This window comes from Oncorhynchus gorbuscha, linkage group LG18 (genome assembly GCF_021184085.1).
Source record: "Oncorhynchus gorbuscha isolate QuinsamMale2020 ecotype Even-year linkage group LG18, OgorEven_v1.0, whole genome shotgun sequence".
Classification (NCBI taxonomy): Eukaryota; Metazoa; Chordata; class Actinopteri; order Salmoniformes; family Salmonidae; genus Oncorhynchus; species Oncorhynchus gorbuscha.
In genome coordinates, this window is record NC_060190.1 from 17,901,036 (window position 1) to 17,915,918 (window position 14,883).

The window sequence follows — 14,883 nt, forward strand, 5'->3', positions numbered from 1 at the left end:
CTGTGCATATTTTTGCATAGATTTAAAGACACAGTGATATCTCGCCCGAACCGTCGTGGTAATTTGCATTGTGTGTGTGTGTTCTTTTTTGGTGACCCGTAATTAGTGGGTATGAGATTTGGGCAATGGGGTATGTATGGCCTCTATCAGTTTGTGTGTGTACCTGTCGGGTTTGTGTAGTGCCGCCACTAGAACCCGAGTGACATTTTCAGCACCTTAAGAACCCCACCTCTCCGCAATCAAAGATTAGCCCCTTTCAAAGTGGTTCCATTCCGAAGTAATTGTTTTACGCCGATAAAAAGGAAAGAAAGAGTCGAGAGGAAAGAATGGAAACAAAGAATGAAAAGCACAATGGACGGACACCTCAAACCCAGATTCCACTCACATTAGCCGCCACTCGGACCTGATCGCAAAACCCGATAAACTTCCCAATAAACGAGCCAATCAAGACTCCCTTTCTTATTCTGACTGCCGACTCCCAACTCCCCAACACCTCTAACCCAGTTTGGATTTATTGGTCAGCAAATAATCAAAGCACTTTTTCTTTAGGGGATTAGAGAAGGGGCTGAGCTTAGCCCGCTGGACCAAACACTAGCGGGAGGCCAGGGGGTCCCCTTATCAGGGCCCGGCTTCTGGAGCCAGCTTCACTACAGGACAGATTGCTTTCATATTCCCTCTGTCTGGTGGAACAACAAAGGCCTGACAGCACCCAGCAATAGTGCCCCAAAACGTCTGATGGGACGTTAAGGATCCGCTCGCTCCTACGCCGCCTTTATGCCTTTATGTATTCATCAGTAGGATGAGTCGGTGAGTCTATGAGATCTCCCCTCACCACCCCTTCTATTAAACAGGGTTCATTTCTTCATCTGGCCTCGTTTGCCTCTTCTGTTCAACGGGAAAGGCCCAGGACAGTGCCTTGCAAAAGTCTTCAGACCCCTTGGATTTCTTCACGTTTCATGACGTGGGATTAAGATGTATTTAATTGTCATCTTTTTGTCAACAATCTACGCAAAATATTCTAATGTCAAAGTGGAAGAAAAATGCTAACATTTTTTAAAGATGAATAAAAACTAAGCAAAATATAGTCAGCTCCCTGAGTCTACACATGTTAGAAACACATTTGACTGTGATTACAGCTGTGAGTCTTCTTGGGTAAGTCGCGAAGAGCTTTGCACAACTGGATTGTGCAATATTTGCCTATTATTCTTTTCAGTATTCTTCAAGCTCTGCCAAGGTGTTGGGGATTATGGTTAGATAGCAATTTTCAACTCTTGCCATAGTTTTTAAGTCAAAATTGTATCTTTGCCACATTAAAACATTCACCGTCTTCTTGGTAAGTTACTCCAGTGTAGATTTGGCTTTGCGTTTTAGGTTATTGTCCTACTCAAAGGTGAATTCCTCTCCAAGTGTGGTGTAAAGCAGACTGAACCAGGTTTTCCTGTAGCGTTTTGCCTTTGCGTAGCCCTATCCCCCCCCCCCCCCCTGAAAAGCCCCCCAGTATTTTCCGATGTCAAGTGTACTCATTCCATGATGCAGCCACCACCATGCTTGAAAATAAGGAGCCAGTTGTGCTCAGTGGATTTTCCCCGAACACAGGGCTTTGCATTTGGCCAAAAAAGTGTATTTATTTGCCATGTTTTTTTTTTTTTGCAGTATTACTTTAGTGGCGTGTGGAACTGATGAAGGGTTTAGTCATTTCAAAATGCTGTAACTTTTTATGTGATCTGTTACGCCTAATTTTACTCCTCAACTCATTTTGGCCTGTCTAAACAAAGGGGCTGAATTCTTATTGCAACAACTATATTTTTGTTATTAAATGTTATATCAATAACATTTTTTTGTGTGTGTGTAAATTGTTGACAATTAACTCAATTTGAATCCCACGTTGTAACACAATACAATGTGAAGTAATCCCAGGGGTCTGTATTATTTTGCAAGGCACTGTATATGAATATATGTGGATTGATCGCAAGGTGTTCATTTCTTCATATCTCTCACTCTTAAATGGGAACAGCCCAGGTCAAGCCTGTGTATATAGATATCTATCGGTTTGCCTGTTGAACGGGGTTAATTTAGTCATCTCCGCGCGTTTTCTCCTGAATGACAATGGCCCAAGTCGAGCGTATGTACGTGGATGTAAATGATCCGTATATGTGATGTGATGTGATGTGATGTATAGACCACAGTCTGATGAAGGAGAGTGTCCTTCACCTCGATAAGCTTCATGAGACAGGCTTGACCCCGCCCTTCACCTGCGCGCCATCTCTCCGTCTGTCATCGTAACACTGCTGAGTGGATGTATAGAGAGAGGAGAGAGGCGAGGACCTGCCTATTTGGCCCCCCCATAACCCTGGATGTGTGGAATAGGAGAGATTGTCACTGCTTCCCATATAGAGAAACATATAATATAGTGTTGTATGTCCTCTTTAAGCAACTAAGCCTATGTCCAATATCATCATTTTTCAGCTGCAGAACAGAGTTTCCTCCAGTAGCTACGATCGGCAGCTCCCCCGCACCTCCCTGATTCAGAGGGTTTGGGTTAAATGGGGAAGACACCTTTCATTTGAATGCATTTAGTTGTACAACTGACTAGGTATCCCCCCTTTCCCTTTCACTCACTGGCGAGGTTTGACAGTTGACGTGGTTGATGTGCTTGAAGCCATTCAAGTCAGTGAATGGAAGTACACGCAAGCCTCGTTCCAATGTCCACACTAGCATACCAGTTAGTACGCGTGCCCAATACATTGCCTCATTTCTAAGTCGTATGCTAGTAAGGATATTATCAGAGCCACTGAACAAGGCAGAATGGCCGACTGGTTGTCTGGCACAGCCAGGTTGAGAAAAGGTGTTGGACCGCGGGGCAGGAAGTATGACTGAGATTACCCTGAGACTGGAGAACAACAAGGACAATAGAGAACTCTGTGTTGTAAAGGAGGGCAAGCGGATGAGGTGTGGTGTGTATGTGTGGGGGTGCGTGTGCCATCGCCATTGCCCAGTCTCCTCACTTACGCGACAGTGTGTGTCTGTGTGTAATGGTGTGTGTGCGTGTTCAAAAGAGGGCTCTCTTGTTGACATAATATAGCATTGTCTAAGCTACTTATAGCGTAGCATAGTTCACACATACTATTCATGTAGCCTATTCATGTGCCATATAAGCATGTGATGCTAGGCTTGGCGAAGCTATGCTAAACTGGTGTGGTATTGTTAGGGATAGGTGCGGAATAGCGGGCCATTGGTCCTGCCGTATCAAATCAAATCAAATGTATTTATATAGCCCTTCGTACATCAGCTGATATCTCAAAGTGCTGTACAGAAACCCAGCCTAAAACCCCAAACAGCAAACAATGCAGGTGTAAAAGCACATACCTACACGTACGCTACGGTCACAAAACGCAGGCCTCCTAATTGTCCTTAGAATTTCTAAGCAAACAGCTGGAGGCAGGGCTTTCTCCTATAGAGCTCCATTTTTATGGAACGGTCTGCCTACCCATGTCAGAGACGCAAACTCGGTCTCAACCTTTAAGTCTTTACTGAAGACTCATCTCTTCAGTGGGTCATATGATTGAGTGTAGTCTGGCCCAGGAGTGGGAAGGTGAACGGAAAGGCTCTGGAGCAACGAACCGCCCTTGCTGTCTCTGCCTGGCCGGTTCCCCTCTTTCCACTGGGATTCTTTGCCTCTAACCCTATTACAGGGGCTGAGTCACTGGCTTATTGGGGCTCTCTCATGCCGTCCCTGGAAGGGGTGCGTTACCTGAGTGGGTTGATTCACTGATGTGGTCATCCTGTCTGGGTTGGCGCCCCCCCCCTGGGTTGTGCCATGGCGGAGATCTTTGTGGGCTATACTCAGCCTTGTCTCAGGATGGTAAGTTGGTGGTTGAAGATATCCCTCTAGTGGTGTGGGGGCTGTGCTTTGGCAAAGTGGGTGGGGTTATATCCTTCCTGTTTGGCCCTGTCCGGGGGTGTCCCCTCCTGTCTCAGCCTCCAGTATTTATGCTGCAGTAATTTATGTGTCGGGGGGCTAGGGTCAGTTTGTTATATCTGGAGTACTTCTCCTGTCCTATTCGGTGTCCTGTGTGAATCTAAGTGTGCGTTCTCTAATTCTCTCCTTCTCTCTTTCTTTCTCTCTCTCGGAGGACCTGAGCCCTAGGACCATGCCCCAGGACTACCTGACATGATGACTCCTTGCTGTCCCCAGTCCACCTGGCCGTGCTGCTGCTCCAGTTTCAACTGTTCTGCCTTATTATTATTATTCGACCATGCTGGTCATTTATGAACATTTTAACATCTTGGCCATGTTCTGTTATAATCTCCACCCGGCACAGCCAGAAGAGGACTGGCCACCCCACATAGCCTGGTTCCTCTCTAGGTTTCTTTCTAGGTTTTGGCCTTTCTAGGGAGTTTTTCCTAGCCACCGTGCTTCTACACATGCATTGCTTGCTGTTTGGGGTTTTAGGCTGGGTTTCTGAACAGCACTTTGAGATATCAGCTGATGTACGAAGGGCTATATAAATACATTTGATTTGATTTGATTGGATTGAGACTGATGGGCCACCTGTTCTGGGCTGTGGGACCCGTTTAGAGCCGTTGTGAGTGCCAGGAAATCCCTCTAGTGGTAGCTATGAATCACCACACTTCTGGCTGCTTTATTTTCTCTTATTTGACATCTTTGACCTGTCCGGCTTTTCTTCTAGTCACTACTCCTCCGTGTAATGAATCAATGGCCGTACATCATGGGACAGTTACCCGGACCCCAATGATATTGGAAGCTTGGCTCCAATGTTGTCTCTCGTCATTCAGCTCCTCTTCGGTGAATATTTTTTAAGGGGGATATACAAATGATTGACATATTGCCTTAATGAGGGTTGCAGGAATATTCATATTCAGCCTATATCAAGAATATATTCAACATGTAATTTCTGCTGTTGCCATGTAATAATGGCTCAGTACTGCGTATGTCACTTGCCAGGATAAATGACGTCAAATTGAAAGTGTCATGAGATCTTTTGGTGAAATGACTGCTGTACTAGGTTAGGAACCAACTGTGTGCCTCCCCATTTACACAGACAAGCCTCCTGAGAGGAGAGTAAGGTGGAGCCCACTGGGACATGGACTGGTGAATAGGGGACTGGGGAAGACAAAGCAGGTGTGCAATGTTGTTTCTATTATGACACTACATCATCTGTCAGAAGTAGGGAACACTTAGCCTGGTCCCAGATCTGTTTGTGATGTCTTGCCAACTCCTCTTGTCAATGTCACACCAATGGCACAAACAGATCTGGGACCAGGCTAGCCGGCAAGGGCACATTCAACTATAAAATGTTTAATATGCCACTGAAAATATCGAAAGCTGCAATTCATTTTATGATACCGGAAAATACTGGAGAGTAATTCAAAGCTAAGTTGGATGCTAAAACAACTTCTAACCTATTTGTCCATCTGAGGGTTCTTGTTTAAACACACACCATACCATCTTTAAAGGTATATTTTACCCAGAATACAAACTAACAGGATTTTCCATCTACCTTGGCTGTAGTTTGTTCAAGAAGGACGTTTTGGGATATTTAGTTTCCTTTCAACACTTAGTAGCCATATTTTCTAACTGTTAGCATTCTCAGTGAGACAACATTAAATTGTTCTTATGCCTGTGTAATAAACCTGTAAGTACTTTTGGAACGACGTTTTGTTAGCATGTTGTTACATGATATGTAGGTAATTACATTTGAATTGCATAGCAATTGAGCTGAGAGTTTCTGTAACTACTGTACAAAAGAGGAATCGTGACTGCATAGTAACTCCATTATTATGCAATTATAAAACCATTTCCCAAGTCCTATGTAACAACAATGTTGCTATTGTAATAATCACAAAGTTAGACCACATGTATAAGAACTTGATGTCAAGAGTTACTGTATTACCATATGTCTCACTCATTATGAAAATGTGTTTGTTAGTCATTTTCAAGCTTCAAAAGTGGTCTACTCTAATGTTGAAGTGATTCCATGTCCCTCATATACAGTATTTAATTCAAGGCTATAGGCTATATTAAGATTCATATCTAAGAGCCATCCAAACCATGTGCTTATGATCATATATTTAGACGAATTCTACTAGCTGTTGTATTTTTGGGTTCTTCATCAAATAGTTGGCAGCCCTCAAATACAATTCTTTTTTTTGGGGGTGGGGGGGGGTCAAATAACTTGCATACATTGAAATAAATATTAATATGATTTGGTTTTCTGAGAGGTATTCAAAATACTAATAATATATTTTTTTGTTTGTTGCTGAGCCCTGTATTTCAATATCAAAGAAAATACACTATATGACCAAAGGTATATGGACACCTGCTGTTGGAACATTGTTGCAGGGACTTGCTTCCATTCAACACGGGGACATTGCCATGCTGAAACAGGAAAGGGCGTTCTCTAAACTGTTGCCACAAAGTTGGAAGAATGATTATCCTCCACCAAACTTTACAGTTGGCACTATGCATTCTGGCTGGTAGCATTCTCCTGGCATCCGCCAAACCCAGATTTGTCCGTCAGGCTGCCAGATGGTGAAGCGTGATTCATCACTCCAGAGAACGCTTTTCCACTGCTCCAGAGTCCAATGTTGGTGAGCTTCACACCACCCCAGCCAACTCTTGGCATTGCGCATGGGGATCTTATCCTTGTGTGTGGCTGCTCGGCCATGGAAACCCATTTCATGAAGCTACCGAGGAACAGTTATTGTGCTGACGTTGCTTTCCTGTGGCAGTTTGGAACTTGGTAGTGAGTGTTGCAGCAGAGGACAGACATTTTTATGCGCTACGCCCTTCAGCACTCGACTGTCCCGTTCTGTAAGTTTGTGTGGCCTACCACTTCGGGGCTGAGCTGTTGTTGCTCCTAGACATTTCAACTTCACAATAACATCCCTTACAGTTGCCCGGGGCAGCCCAATCAGGGCAGAAATTTGACAAACTGACTTGTGACTGTGACCTATGGCGGTGCCATGTTGAAAGTCACTGATTTCTTTAGTAAGGCCATTCTACTGCCAATGTTTGATTATACACCTGTCAGCAACAGGTGTGGCTGAAATAGTGAAATCCACTAATTTGAAGGGGTGTCCACATACTACAGCATATATAGTGTAGTTGCTTGTTAGTTGAGACTCTATATAAACTATGTTTGACTACCTTCAGTATTTGAAAAGTTCTTATTTTCAAATAAACTACAAAAAACTATTTCCTGCCCAGGTCTTCAAGAGACACAGAGTACCAAACTGCCACTCTCGTCACAACACCATTTTAATTACTGTCTCCATACAGCCCCAAGCAGAGTATTCTCTCCAAGATCACAGCAAACAAATATGTCGTGCAGAGCAGTCGACAGGTGACAAAACTCATTCAATTCAAAACGTTGACCTGCACATGTGTCTGTGAATGTGCCCTTTGGTCTAGTTGGCCTTCACACCTAGCCCAGGTGGATAGGTAGAATGCTGTATCACTGTGTTCTTTAGAGTCTAATGCCTGTACTTTAATCAACATAGGTGTTGATTGACTTGAAATAATTTCTATGATCATTTAAATTGACACGGCCAGAGACAAATGTGCTGTGCTCTGCAAAGCCATATGCTATACTTTTGGTCTATGGCAAACTCTTCGAAAAAAGGGTTATTCAGCTGTCCCCATAGGAGAACCCTTTTTGGTTCCATGTAGAACCCTCTGTGGAAACGGTTCTACTTGAACCCAAAAGTGTTCTGCCTGGAGCCAAAATGGTTTTACCTGGAACCGAAAAAGGATCTTCTACGGGGACAGCCGAAGAACCCTTTTAGGTTCTAGATAACCCGTTTAGGTTCTAGATAACCCTTTTAGGTTCTAGATAATCCTTTTAGGTTCTAGATAACCCTTTTTTTGCAGAGAAAAAAGCTGGCATCTAACCCCAATTTGCATTCTAATTCCAAGTTATCATACTTTCTTGCATTCTCTCTGTTGTATTTTTTGTCCTCTCTCTCTCTCTCTACCTTTTCTTCCCCCACTTTTTTTGTATGAGCCCTCAGGGTAGCCGCTCATTGAGAGAGGAGAAGAAAGGCGACATAAAGGAGAGAGAGTAAAAGCTGAGGAGGTGCAGGGGGGACACAATGCTCTCCAGAGGAGACAGTCACGCGCTCCCATTGAGGAGGGGACAGGGACAGAGTGGCGCCAGGGCTCAGGGCGGACACGTTCATAATCACACATGGCAAGGGAGAGAGACAAAGAGAGATAGAAAGAGAAAGTGTGTGTGTGTGTGTGTGTGTGTGTGTGTGTGTGTGTGTGTGTGTGTGTGTGTGTGTGTGTGTGTGTGTGTGTGTGTGTGTGTGTGTGTGTGTGTGTGTGTGTGTGTGTGTGTGTGTGTGTGTGTGTGTGTGTGTGTTAGATTAAAGATCACAAACTAAGGTGAGCTGTAAGTAATACACTACTGTGCACAGGCGTGCCTGCATACCTGCACATGTCTGTGATATGTCCTCAGATTCATCACATTGAATACAACAGAAACTAACATAAACCACAGGTCAAGGAGGTGAGTGAGGTTGATTGGTGCTGATGCGTGAGAGTGCGTGCACGTGTGTCAGTCTGTCCGTCACTCACACGGTCGGACCCCAGTCTACTTTCAACATGGCCGCAGGGCTCTTCAACAGATCGGCATGAGGTGACATAGCGGCGTAGGCATGAGAGATCGCCAGCCATCTTAAAAGGTCACTGAGAACAAATCCTCCACCCCATTTGACTGCTGTTGTCCCTTAGGACAGGTCAAGAGTTGAAAAGTTCACCCACGGAGAAAGGTGAGGAAGCCAGTCATGCAAATATGAGAAGGTGACACGGGAGAGGATTAGTGAGACTAGGTGAAAGAGAAAAAAACAAGAAGAGCACAAAACCCTGTCCTGGGATAAGTGGCTACAGAGTAAACTGAGATGTTTTATGTTTTTTGTGTGTGATTATTCTAATTTGTGAAACAATGTAATCAGAATTGGAGTGTGGGTTGAGGGTCTCAGAGGCCAAATGCAGCCGTTTTATCTCAATTCAATCTCAATCAAGTCATTTCTTGGTAAAATTGAAGTACTTTACTGTGACTGTTTTAAATGAAAATGCTCAAAAATAAACTAAAAAAGCTTCTTAGCAAAGAGCAATTTCTCTAGGACTGCTAGGAGTGGGAAAGGGTCAAACTAAAAACTAGCTGTTATAGCTGTCTCTTTCTTATTGGTCTATTAACTAATTTACCGCCTGGTGATGTCACCAAGCAGGCCAAAACTCTATTCCACCAAAACAGGCAGAAATTTCAGGAGATCTTTTCAAATAAGGGCATTACTATAATTTTCACAATTTAACAGAATTATTCCAATGTCATAGTGTGGGAATATATTCAAATATAGGAAAATCACGTATTTTACTGCACTGGGTCTTTAATTATGTTTCTAGTTATTATATTATAAGTCTAGTTATTATTAGAGGCTGTTAATAATGCCTAAGGCCAAATCTAATTGTTATGTATTGGCTAAGTAATGCTTTATTCATGCTGAATTACAAACTTAGTAATGGTTTAAACATGTGTTATTACAGACCATTGGCTAAATAATGGTTTAATCATCCTTAATTACAGTGCCTTCACGATGTATTCACACCCCTTTACTTTTTCCACATTTTGTTGTGTTACAGCCTGAATTTAACATGGATTAAATTGAGATGTTGTGTCACTGGCCTACACACAATACCCAATAATGTCAAAGTGGAATTATGTTTTAAGAAATGCTTACAAATCAATTTAAAAAATGAAAAGCTGAAATGTCTTGAGTCATACAATTATCAGTAAGGTCCCTCAGTCGAGTAGTGAATTTGAAGTACAGATTCTACCACAAAGACCAGGGAGGTTTTCCAATGCCTCGCAGAGAAGGGCACCTACTGGTAGATGGGTACAAATATAAAAAGCAGACACTGAATATCCCTTTGGGCATGGTGAAGTTATTAATTACACTTTGGATGGTGTATCAATACACCCAGTCACTACAAAGATACAGGCGTCCTTCCTAACTCAGTTGCCGGAGAGGAAGGAAACCACTCAGGGATTTCACCATGAGGCCAATGGTGACTTTAAAACAGTTACAGATCTTAACGGCTGTAATAGGAGAAAACTGAGGATGGATCAACAACATTGTAGTTAGTCCATAGTACTATCCTAAATGACAGAGTGAAAAGAAGGAAGCCTGTACAGAATAAAACTATGCATCCTGTTTGCAATAAGGCACTAAAGTAAAACTGCAAAAAAAATGGGGCTAAGAACTTAACTTTATTTCCTGAATATAAAGCATTATGTTTGGAGCAAATCAACTCAACACATCACTGAGAACCACTCTTATGGGTATGTTATGGGTATGTTATGGGTATGTTATGGGTAGGTTATGGGTATGCTTGGCGCTGTGCGGGCGAGCAGTTTGCTGATGTCAACTTTGTGAACAGAGTTCCCCATTGTGGCGGTGGGGTTTGGTATGGACAGGCATAAACTACAGACAACGAGCACAATTGCATTTTATTGATGGCAATTTTAATGTGCAGAGATGAACGTGACAAATCCTGAGGCCCGTTGTCGTGCCATTCATCTGCCGCCGTCACCTCATTTTTCAATACACAATTCCTGGAAGCTGAAAATGGCCCAGTTCTTCCATGACCTACATGACCATTACCAGACATGTCACCTGTTGAGCATGTTTGGGATGCTCTGGATCGACGTGTACGGAAACGTGTTCCAGTTCTCGCCAATATCCAGCAACTTCGCACAGCCATTGAAGAGGAGTGGGACAACATTCCACAGGCCACAATCAACAGCCCGATCAACTCTATGCAATGGAGATGTGTCACGCTGCATGAGACAAATGGTGGTCACCAGATACTGACTGGTTCTCTGATCCACACCCCTACTTTCTTTTTATGGTATCTGTATTCCCAGTCATGTTAATTCATGTATTTCAATAGACTGATTTCCTTATGTGAACTGTAACTCAGTAAAATCTTGTTGCATGTTGCATTTATATTTTTGTTCTGTGTACAGTTTACCATTCCAGTGTTTTACTTGCTATATTGTATTTACTTTGCCACCATGGCCTTTTTTGCCTTTACCTCCCTTCTCACCTCATTTGCTCACATTGTATATAGACTTGTTTATACTGTATTATTGACTGTATGTTTGTTTTACTCCATGTGTAACTCTGTGTCGTTGTATCTGTCGAACTGCTTTGCTTTATCTTGGCCAGGTCACAATTGTCGCTCTGGATAAGAGCGTCTGCTAAATGACTTAAATGTAATGTAATGTAATGTAAATGAGAACTTGTTCTCAATTTGCCTACCTGGTTAAATAAAGGTGAAATAAATCAATAAAAAACAGTCCAAGTGTGCAAAGCTCTTAGAAATTTACCCAGTAAGACGCACAGCTATGATCAATATCAAATGGTGATTCTAACATGTATTGACTCAGGGGGTGTGAATTCTTATGTAAATGAGATATTTATGTATTTCATTTTCAATAAATGCGCAAACATGTCTAAAACACACGTTTTCACTTTGTCATTATGGGGTATTTTGTGTAGATGGGTGAGAGAAAAAATGTTGAATTCAGGCTGTAACACAACAAAATGTGGAATAAGTCAAGGGGTATGAATACTTTCTGAAGGCTCTGTGTGCACATGCATAGCAATACTTCACCACAATGAATCAATAGGACTCATTTGTTGTTCCAGTTTCAGATTGGTTGACTATTTCAAAGGTGAGAGAAACTAAAAAGTACTTTTCCATTGATGATTATGTGTTCCATCACGGGGCCATTGAATCCATTCTCAAGGGTTAAGCAGTGGCCTTAACTGACTCACAGGTTTATCCAACGATCCTCACGCCCCAGCTAACACGGCGAACTGATCGGGGTGGACAGAGCCCAAATTCTTCACATTGTTCCATTCATCTCAGAGAACATAGCTTGTCTGTCAAAGACGCTCTCTGGAGAGAAAAACCTTGGTCTAGAAGGTAGAATCTGCCTTGCTCCCCATCCCTTGCTCAAATCCAAACCTTATAGCCATCATACGCTATAGACAACAACCACCTTGGCTGGGAACCAGCACTTCAGGGCACTTTCTATCAGCAGCGTTCCAGGCAGATGGGGAAATGAGTGTGATTGGCAAAGAGGAAAGGAGGAAGACGAGGCAACTGACTGAGAGGATACTGTTGCCAAGGAGGCGAGGGTTGGGTTTGGGGGGGTTGTGGGGCGTGACCACTCTTAATTATCCGATATGGTTGCCAAGCGTTGGCACGGGGACATGTTCAGAAATCGAGTGACAGGTTGCCAGCTCGGTGGGAGAAGAGCCAATAGGTGCGTTCTCTGGGTTTTCGAATGACAAGCGCCAAGTGACTAATGCTTTTGGAGCATTGGATGGGGGCCTACGCGCCATCAAACACGCACCAATGGATCTCCCCACAGTCATCAGTCATCATCACATGCAATACAGAACAGCAGTTGAGCAACAACACCAGTCAAAAAGACGGGACTGATGCCGACCGTATCTGTTTGGTTGTGAGGCTTCCCTATCAGTCCGATCTGAATGGCCCCACACTTTTAATCCTTGGTTTAGATTAGTTTCTCGCTCCAATCCCTTAAATCCCTCTCGGAATGTTTCTGTGCTGTATGTTACTCTCACCGAGATATGGATCGACTGTTAGAGCGATCAGCGATTGGTCATTGACTGCAGTCACCTCATGGAATCAGTCTCAGAACAAAACAAAGCCGGCCTCCATGTTGCATGAGAGATACTGAAGGCGTGGTGCGACTATCAGGGGAGGCACCGAAATAGCGCATCAGTGTTGGGTTCGTAGGGGTCAAAGAAGAGGCGGCGGTAGACACTGGCTAACCTGTCCTTGTTGCCGGCCTTCAGGAACTACTTTCTTTTAGTCACTCAGAGATGGGGGATGGGATGGAGATAACACGGCCATAGCAGGTGAGATCACCGACTCTGGGTTCAACTGCATGTCAGGTGAAATTCCCACAATGCCCTCTGTTTTCATAGTCTACACAAACATGGAACTGAGATCCAATCGCCCCCACTCTTTTATTGTCTTTCAAACCTTTTCTTGTATTGTTGTGGCATTTTAAGGCCTGCAAATATTTATAATCCCCACAGAGCAGACACAGAAGACATAACAAACAACCGTCGAAAGACTGCACTTGACGCCAGTAGTGCCCTAAAAAAAGTTGTTGTTTGGATTGGGTTGAAAACGACAATGTTGAGTCCATATAAGTTCAAATGGCGAGCGATGAAGGCTAGGCTAATATCAAAGCTCACTGGTTGGTCAGAAAACGGCATTCCGTACATTCCTCTCCCAGTTCTGTCAGCTTAACCTCAGTGCTGAGAGACTTTTTCACTAGTGCCGTAATTACTGTGGATGGAAGGCAACAGGAAATTGTTATTCGCAAACTACTTTGTCTCTCTCTCTGTCAAAGTGGGCGAAGACGCAGCTGTGGTGGGTCAGTCATCCCTCTCCTCAGGCTTGTCTCTGTGACTGACAAGGGAAGCCAGGTTTGAGCTGGTAGACATTGTGTGGTCATGAGAGCTGTGGTAAACAAGCTAGTCCATGCCTCTATCGCCGCTACACAGCCAGGCATTTAGGTGTCAGTCATCGGGAATGGCGCTTTGTAGGCACGTCAACACTTGAGAAGGGGGCCAGAGAGGAAAGAACGTCTTATTAAAAACTATTTGTGATTAATATTTCCATGTCACTGCTGAGTGAATGGAGAAGTGTGTGTGCCCCTGTGTGTGTGCCAGTGCATAATGTGTTTGTGCATGTGTGTATGCACACGTGTGTGTCTGTGCGTGACTGTGTGTGTGTGTGCGTACATCTGTGTTTGTGCATATGTGTATGCACACATGTGTGTCTGCGCGTGATTGTGTTTTTATGTGTATGTATGTGTGCCTGTTTCAATCCGGAATGTGTAACGTATTACACACACACACACACACACACACACACACACACACACACACACACACACACACACACACACACACACACACACACACACACACACACACACACACACACACACACACACACACACACACACACACACACACACACACTGACTGACTGAGGCATGGCAGGTTGAAACCTGCTGAGCAAACTACTCAAGGCTGCTTAGTCATGCATTGTCTGTGGTAGATGATGACTTTAGAGAGGAATGAAAAAAACTCACCTCCCTGTCAAAAGAGTCACAGTCATTGAGGCCTAGTGGATTCAGTCAGACCCTACATGTAAAGGCAAGCTGAAGAGGTCACGACGACTACAGCTCCTCTCCTCTATATGACCATCAATGTCGTGCCTAGTTTGTCGTAAACACAAGTAGAGGTATCTTCATTTTACAGTATCCCTTTTGATCTACTGTCCAAGTGTCAAGGAATCTATGTGTTATGTCAGATCTGTCACATATGGATGAAAAATTGTAAATGTGAATTACACACATCCCACTGCTGACTCCAATGCGCTTCTGCCCAGTGTCAAGGCATTTACGCCTATGTACGTAGGATAGGACTTAAACTGTTCTAGATTTACCAGTGGTAAAGTTATTGTGAATGAAGAAGTAGTGGCAATAGCAGCACTTTCCATACTGGCCCTCATTTCTGAGCACAGCCTATCACTTTTCTCATGCAAGTGGTGACCTCTGCTGGTACAGTATAAGAACTGAACCATCAACTTGTTGAGCTTTCTTGAAACTAACACTATCTCAACATTTTGTCTCATTGCACCTTCCTGAATAGACCACTGGCGTCATGACACCTTCTTTCATCTGTAACCACCGGAGGCTGGTTGCACCTTAATTGGGGAGGAATTGCTCACGGTAA